Source organism: Triticum aestivum, chromosome 7A, assembly GCF_018294505.1.
Source record: "Triticum aestivum cultivar Chinese Spring chromosome 7A, IWGSC CS RefSeq v2.1, whole genome shotgun sequence".
NCBI classification, from domain to species: Eukaryota; Viridiplantae; Streptophyta; class Magnoliopsida; order Poales; family Poaceae; genus Triticum; species Triticum aestivum.
In genome coordinates this window covers 641,163,102-641,172,236 of record NC_057812.1, presented here as the reverse complement: position 1 = coordinate 641,172,236, position 9,135 = coordinate 641,163,102, and positions in this window count along the sequence as shown.

Below are 9,135 nucleotides of genomic sequence, written 5' to 3'. Positions count from 1 at the left end.
AGCCCCTGTCTATATAACACGTAGGCGCGACCCCGATCAGGGTACGACGCTTCACGCCATTCGCACATGGTATACAGAGCCCCTTTTCTTCATCACGTCTAGTTCTCTAGGGTTTTCCTACCACCAAAGCTCGCCGCCATGTCCTCCTCTGCCGCAGCCAACTCCAACCTCTCCGATCAAGTCACCGAGAGGCTATCCCGCACCAACTATGTTCTCTGGCGCACCCAGATAACCCCGCAGATCATAGGAGCCGGATACGTGGATGGAACGACACCGGAGCCGGCCAAGCACGTCATCACCAAGGACAAGGATGGGAAAGAAGAGGCGATTCCCAATCCCCTCCACTCGGTTTGGATCCGAGAAAACTAACAGGTATTGGGCTATCTGTCGAACAATCTGACAAAAGAAGTACTAGTGCAGGTCACATCCATCAATCATGCACATGAGCTCTGGGTGGCACTAGCAGGGATGTTTTCCTCGCAGTCGTTGTCTAGGTTGAACAATATCCGCATCGCGCTCTCTCATGCACAAAGGGAACGTAGTCCGTGGCGACGTACTTCGCATACATGCGGTCGCTTGCGCACGAACTTGCTGCTGCGGGCAAGCCTCTTCAAGACGGCGAGCTAGTCTCCTACATCCTCGCCAGCCTCGACATGGAGTACCAGCCCCTCGTCTCCGCCCTCGACGCGCACACACAGCCGGTCACCATCGACGAGCTCTTCTCCCAGATGAGCAACTTCGACCAGTGTGTTTCCCTCTTCTAGGGGAACGACGGCTGCAAGTCGTCGGCAAATGCTGCCACTCGCGGCCGTGGTGGTGGCCGTGGCGGCGGATCACTACTACCTCTTGAGCACTGCGTTGGTTTTCCCCGAAGAGGAAGGGGTGATGCAGCAAAGTAGCGTAAGTATTTCCCTCAGTTTTTGAGAACCAAGGTATCAATCCAGTAGGAGGCCACGCGCGAGTCCCTCGCACCTGCACAAAACAAATAAATCCTCGCGACCAACGCAAATAGGGGTTGTCAATCCCTATAGGTCCACTTACGAGAGTGAGATCTGATAGATATGATAAGATAATATTTTTGGTATTTTTATGATAAAGATGCAAAGTAAAATAAAGGCAAAGTAAATAGAAGAGGAAATAACTAAGTAGTAGGAGATTAATATGATAAAGATAGACCCGGGGGCCATAGGTTTCACTAGTGGCTTCTCTCGAGAGCATAAGTATTCTATGGTGGGTGAACAAATTACTGTTGAGCAATTGACAGAATTGAGCATAGTTATGACAATATCTAGCTATGATCATGTATATAGGCATCACGTCCGAGACAAGTAGACCGACTCCTGCCTACATCTACTACTATTACTCCACTCATCGACCGCTATCCAGCATGCATCTAGAGTATTAAGTTAAAAACAGAGTAACGCCTTAAGCAAGATGACATGATGTAGAGGGATAGACTCATGCAATATGAAGAAAACCCCATCTTGTTATCCTCGATGGCAACAATACAATATGTGCCTTGCTGCCCTTACTGTCACCGGGAAAGGACACCGCAAGATTGAACCCAAAGCTAAGCACTTCTCCCATTGCAAGAAAGATCAATCTAGTAGGCCAAACCAAACTGATAATTCGAAGAGACTTGCAAAGATAATCAATCATACATAAAAGAATTCAGAGAAGATTCAAATATTATTCATAGATAGACTTGATCATAAACCCACAATTCATCAGTCTCAACAAACACACCGCAAAAAGAAGATTACATCGAATAGATCTCCACAAGAGAGGGGGAGAACATTGTATTGAGATCCAAAAAGAGAGAAGAAGCCATCTAGCTACTAACTATGGACCCGTAGGTCTGAGTAAACTACTCACACTTCATTGGAGAGGCTATGGTGTTCATGTAGAATCCCTCCGTGATCGATGCCCCCTCCGGCGGAGCTCCGGAACAGGTCCCAAGATGGGATCTTGTGGATACAGAAAGTTATGGCGGTGGAATTAGGGGTTTGGCTCCGTATCTGATGTTTGGGGGTATGTAGGTATATATAGGAGGAAGGAGTACGTCAGTGGAGCAACAGGGGGCCCACGAGGGTGGAGGGTGTGCCTGGTGGGGGTGGGCGCGCCCCCCTACCTCGTGCCCTCCTGTTTTTTTTTCTAGACGTAGGGTCCAAGTCTCTTGGATCATAATCTTCCTAAAAATCACATTCCCAAAGGTTTCATTCCGTTTGGACTCCGTTTGATATTCCTTTTCTTCGAAACCCTAAAACAGGCAAGAAACAACAATTCTGGGCTGGGCCTCCGGTTAATAGGTTAGTCCCAAAAATAAAATAAAAGTGGATAATAAAGCCCAATAATGTCCAAAACAGTAGATAATATAGCATGGAGCAATCAAAAATTATAGATACGTTGGAGACGTATCAAGCATCCCCAAGCTTAATTCCTGCTCGTCCTCGAGTAGGTAAATGATAAAAACAGAATTTTTGATGCGGAGTGCTACTTGGCATAATTTTAATGTAATTTTTCTTAATTGTGGTAAGAATATTCAGATCCAAAAGATTCAAGACAAAAGTTCATATTGACATAAAAATAATAATACTTCAAGCATACTAACAAAGTAATTATGTCTTCTCAAAATGACATGGCTAAAGAAAGTTATCCCTACAAAATCATATAGTCTGGCTATGCTCTATCTTCACCACACAAAATATTTAAATCATGCACAACACCGATGACAAGCGAAGCAATTGTTTCATACTTTTGACATTCTCAAAACTTTTCAATTTTCACGCAATACATGAGCGTGAGCCATGGATATATCACTATAGGTGGAATAGAATGGTGGTTGTGGAGAAGACAAAAAGGGAGAAGATAGTCTCACATCAACTAGGTGTATCAACGGGCTATGGAGATGCCCATCAATAGATATCAATGTGAGTGAGTAGGGATTGCCATGCAACGGATGCACTAGAGCTATAAGTATATGAAAGCTCAAACAGAAACTAAGTGGGTGTGCATACAACTTGCTTGCTCATGAAGACCTAGGGCAATTTGAGGAAGCCCATCATTGGAATATACAAGCCAAGTTCTATAATGAAAGATTCCTACTAGTATATGAAAGTGATAACATGAGAGACTCTCTACTATAAAGATCATGGTGCTACTTTGAAGCACAAGTGTGGTAAAAGGATAGTAACATTGTCCCTTCTCTCTTTTTCTCTCATTTTTTTATTTGGGCCTTTTCTTTTTTATGGCCTCTTTTCTTTCTCTTTTTTTATTTGGGCTTCTTTGGCCTCTTTTATTTATTTTTCGTCCGGAGTCTCATCCCGACTTCTGGAGGAATCATAGTCTCCATCATCCTTTCCTCACTGGGACGATGCTCTAATAATGATGATCATCACACTTTTATTTTTCTTACAACTCAACAATTACAACTCGATATTTAGAACAAAATATGACTCTATGTGAATGCCTCCGGCGGTGTACCGGGATATGCAATGACTCATGAGTGACATGTATGAAAGAATTATGAATGGTGGCTTTGCCACAAATATGATGTCAACTACATGATCATGCTAAGCAATATGACAATGATGGAGTGTGTCATAATAAATGGAACGGTGGAAAGTTGCATGGCAATATATCTCGGAATGTCTATGGAAATGCCATAATAGGTAGGTATGGTGGCTGTTTTGAGGAACGTATATGGTGGGTGTATGATACCAGCAAAAGGTGCGCGGGTATTAGAGAGGCTAGCAAAGGTGGAAGGGTGAGATTGCGTATAATCCATGGACTCAGCATTAGTCATAAAGAACTCATATACTTATTGCAAAAATCTACAAGTTATCAAAGCAAAGTATTACGCGCCTCCTAGGGGGATAGATTGGTAGGAAAATACCATCGCTTGTCCCCGACCGCCACTCATAAGGAAGACAATCAATTCATCACATAACGGTTCACCATACGTGCATGCTACGGGAATCACAAGCTTCAACACAAGTATTTCTTAAATTCACAAACTACTCAACTAGCATGACTTTAATATCACCATCTCTATATCTCAAAACAATTATCAAGTATCAATCTTATCATAGTATTCAACACACTCATAAGAAAGTTTTATTATTAATCTTGCATACCAAGCATATTAGGATTTTAAGCAAATTACCATGCTATTTAGACTCTCAAAATAATCTAAGTGAAGGATGAGAGATCAATAGTTTCTATAAAACAAATCCACCACTGTGCTCTAAAAGATATAAGTGAAGTACTAGAGCAAAATTATATAACTCAAAAGATATAAGCGAAGCACATAGAGTATTCTAACAAACAAATCATGTATGGCTCTCTCAAAAGGTGTGTACAGAAAGGATGATTGTGGTAAACTAACAAGCAAAGACTCAAATCATACAAGGCGCTCCAAGCAAAACACATATCATGTGGTAAATAAAAATATAGCTACAAGTAAAGTTACCAATAGAAGTAGACGAAAGGGGGGATGCCTTCCCGGGCATCCCCAAGATTTGGCTTTTAGGTGTGCTTAGATTATCTTGGGGATGCCATGGGCATACCCAATCTTAGGCTCTTTCCATTCCTTGTTCCATAATCCATCAAATCTTTACCCAAAACTTGAAAACTTCACAACACAAAACTTAAAGTAGAAAATCTCGTGAGCTCCGTTAGCGAAAGAAAATAAAAGATCACTTCAAGGTACTGTAATGAACTCATTCTTTATTTATATTGGTGTTATACCTAATGTATTCCAACTTCTCTATGGTTTATAAACTATTTTACTAGCCATAGATTCATCAAAATAAGCAAACAACACACGAAAAACAGAATCTGTCAAAAATAGAACAGTCTGTAGTAATATGTAGCTAGCGCAAGATATGGAACCCCAAAAATTCTAAAATAAATTTCTGGACGTGAGGAATTAATCTATTAATCATATTCAAAAATAATTAACTAAATATCACTCTCCAAATAAAAATTACAGCAGTTCTCTTGAGCGCTAAAGTTTCTGTTTTTTACTTCAAGTTCAACAAGACTTTCCCCAAGTCTTCCCAACGGTTCTACTTGGCACAAACACTAATTAAACACAAAAAAACACAACCAAAACAAAGTCTAGATAAATTATTTATTTCTAAACATGATAAAAAAGCAAGTAATAAAAATAAAATTGGGTTGCCTCCCAACAAGCGCTATCGTTTAACGCCCCTAGCTAGGCATAATAAGCAAGAATAGATCTAGGTATTTCCATCTTTGGTAGGAAATCCATAAGTGGCTCTCATAATAGATTCATAAGGTAATTTAATATTCTTCCTAGGAAAGTGTTCCATGCCTTTCCTTAATGGAAATTGGAATCAAATATTTCCTTCCTTCATATCAATAATTGCACCAATCGTTCTAAGGAAAGGTCTACCAAGAATAATAGGACATGAAGGATTGCAATCTATGTCAAGAACAATAAAATCTACGGGCACATAATTCCTATTTGCAACAATAATAATATCATTAATTTTTCCCATAGTTTTCTTAATATTGGAATCCGCAAGGTGCAAGTTTAGAGAGAAATCATCAAAATCACGGAAACCTAACAAATCACACAAAGTCTTTGGAATCGTGGAAACACTTGCACCCAAATCACATATAGCATAGCATTCATGATCTTTAATTGTAATTTTAATAGTTGGTTCCCACTCATCATAAAGTTTTCTAGGGATAGAAACTTCCAATTCAAGTTTTTCTTCATAAGATTGCATCAAGGCATCAATGATATGTTTAGTAAATGCTTTATTTTGACTATAAGCATGAGGAGAATTTAGCACGGATTGCAACAAGGAAATACAATCAATCAAAGAGCAATTTTCATAGTTAAATTCCTTGAAATCTATAATAGTGGGTTTAGCAACATCTAGGGTTTTGATTTCTTCAATCCCACTTTTATCAAATTTAGCATGAAGATCAACAAATTCTGAATTCTTGGAACGCCTTCTAGGTAAAGGTGGATCATATTCAGTCCCATCACTATCAAGATTCATATTGCAAAACAAAGATTTAATAGGGGACACATCAATAACTTTTAGATCTTCATCTTTATTTTCATAGCAACTAGAAGAACACGCTCTTATAAAGGCATCTTTCTTAGCACGCATCCTAGCGGTTCTTTCTTTGCACTCATCAATGGAAATTCTCATGGCTTTCAAAGACTCATTAATATCATGCTTACGTGGAATAGATCTAACTTTCAAAGAATCAACAAGAGCAATTCTATCAACGTTCCTAGCCAAATCATCAATCTTAAGCAATTTTTCTTCAATCATAGCATTAAAATTCTTTTGCGACGTAATAAATTATTTAATATTAGATTCAAAATCATAGGGCATATTATTATAATTTCCATAAGAACTGTTGTAGGAATTACCATAATTATTATAGGGATTACTAGGGTAAGGCCTAGGATTGAAATTTCCTCTATACACGTTGTTACCAAAATTGTTCCTACCAACAAAATTCACATCCATAGATTCATTATTATTCTCAATCAAAGTAGACAAGGGCATATCATTAGGATCAGAAGAAACACTCTTATTAGCAAATAATTTCATAAGTTCATCCATCTTTCCACTCAAAACATCAATTTCTTCTATCGCATGCACCTTTTTATTAGTAGATCTTTCAGTATGCCATTGAGAATAATTAACCATAATATTATCTAGGAGGTTAGTAGCTTCTCCTAAAGTGATTTCCATAAAAGTGCCTTCCGCGGCCGAATCTAAAAGATTTCTAGAAGCAAAATTCAATCCGGCATTAAAAATTAGTATAATCATCCACAAATTTAAACCATGAGTAGGGCAATTACGTATCATTAGTTTCATTCTCTCCCCAAGCTTGTGCAACATGTTCATGATCAAGTTGCTTAAAATTCATAATATCATTTCTAAGAGAGATGATCTTAGCGGGAGGAAAATACTGAGAGATAAAAGCATCTTTGCACTTGTTCCATGAATCAATACTATTTTTAGGCAAAGACGAAAACCAAGCTTTAGCACGATCTCTAAGCGAAAAAGGAAATAGCTTCAATTTAACAATATCATTATCCACATCTTTATTCTTTTGCATGTCACACAAATCAACGATGCTATTTAGATGGGTAGCGGCATCTTCACTAGGAAGGCCGGAGAACGGATCTTTCATGACAAGATTCAACAAAGCAACATTAATTTCACAAGATTCAGCATCGGTAAGAGGAGCAATCGCAGTGCTAATAAAATCATTGTTGATGGTATTGGTGAAGTCACACAATTTAGTATTATCTTGAGCCATCGTGACAAGCAAGCAAACTAACACACAAGCAAACAAAAAGCAAGCGGGCAAAAAGAGGCAAATAGAGAGGGAGGATAGAGAGAGAGGGCGAATAAAACGGCAAGGGTGAAGTGGGGGAGAGGAAAACGAGAGGCAAATGGCAAATAATGTAATGCGGGAGATAAGGGTATGTGATGGGTACTTGGTATGTTGACTTTTGCGTAGACCTCCCCGGCAACGGCGCTAGAAATCCTTCTTGCTACCTCTTGAGCACTGTGTTGGTTTTCCCCGAAGAGGAAGGGATGATGCAGCAATGTAGCGTAAGTATTTCCCTCAGTTTTTTAGAACCAAGGTATCAATCCAGTAGGAGGCTACGCGCGAGTCCCTCGCACCTGCACAAAACAAATAAATCCTCGCAACCAACGCAAATAGGGGTTGTCAATCCCTATAGGGCCACTTACGAGAGTGATATCTGATAGATATGATAAGATAATATTTTTGGTATTTTTGTGATAAAGATGCAAAGTAAAATAAAGGCAAAGGAAATAGCAAAGGAAATAACTAAGTAGTAGGAGATTAATATGATAAAGATAGACCCGGGGGCCATAGGTTTCACTAGTGGCTTATCTCGAGAGCATAAGTATTCTACGGTGGGTGAACAAATTACTATTGAGCAATTGACAGAATTGAGCATAGTTATGACAATATCTAGGTATGATCATGTATATAGGCATCACGTCCGAGACAAGTAGACCGACTCCTGCCTACATCTACTACTATTACTCCACTCATCGACCGCTATCCAGCATGCATCTAGAGTATTAAGTTAAAAACATAGTAACGCCTTAAGCAAGATGATATGATGTAGAGGGATAGACTCATGCAATATGAAGAAAACCCCATCTTGTTATCCTCGATGGCAACAATACAATACGTGCCTTGCTGCCCTTACTGTCACTGGGAAAGGACACCGCAAGATTGAACCCAAAGCTAAGCACTTCTCCCATTGCAAGAAAGATCAATCTAGTAGGCCAAACCAAACTAATAATTCGAAAAGACTTGCAAAGATAACCAATCATACATAAAAGAATTCAGAGAAGATTCAAATATTATTCATAGATAGACTTGATCATAAACCCACAATTCATCGGTCTCAACAAACACACTGCAAAAACAAGATTACATCGAATAGATCTCCACAAGAGAGGGGGAGAACATTGTATTGAGATCCAAAAAGAGAGAAGAAGCCATCTAGCTACTAACTATGGACCCGTAGGTCTGAGGTAAACTACTCACACTTCATCGGAGAGGCTATGGTGTTGATGTAGAAGCCCTCCGTGATCGATGCCCCCTCCGGCGGAGCTCCGGAACAGGCCCCAAGATGGGATCTAGTGGATACAGAAAGTTACGGCGGTGGAATTAGGGTTTTGGCTCCGTATATGATCGTTTGGGGGTACGTAGGTATATATAGGAGGAAGGAGTACGTCGGTGGAGCAATAGGGGGCCCATGAGGGTGGAGGGCGCGCCTGGTGGGGGTGGGTGCGCCCCCCTACCTCGTGCCCTCCTGTTTTCTTTCTTGATGTAGGGTCCAAGTCTCTCGGATCATAATCTTCCTAAAAATCACGTTCCCGAAGGTTTCATTCCGTTTGGACTCCGTTTGATATTCCTTTTCTTCGAAACCCTAAAACAGGCAAAAAACAGCAATTCTGGGCTGGGCCTCTGGTTAATAGGTTAGTCCCAAAAATAATATAAAAGTGAATAATAAATCCCAATAATGTCCAAAACAGTAGATAATATAGCATGGAGCAATCAAAAATTATAGATACGTTGGAG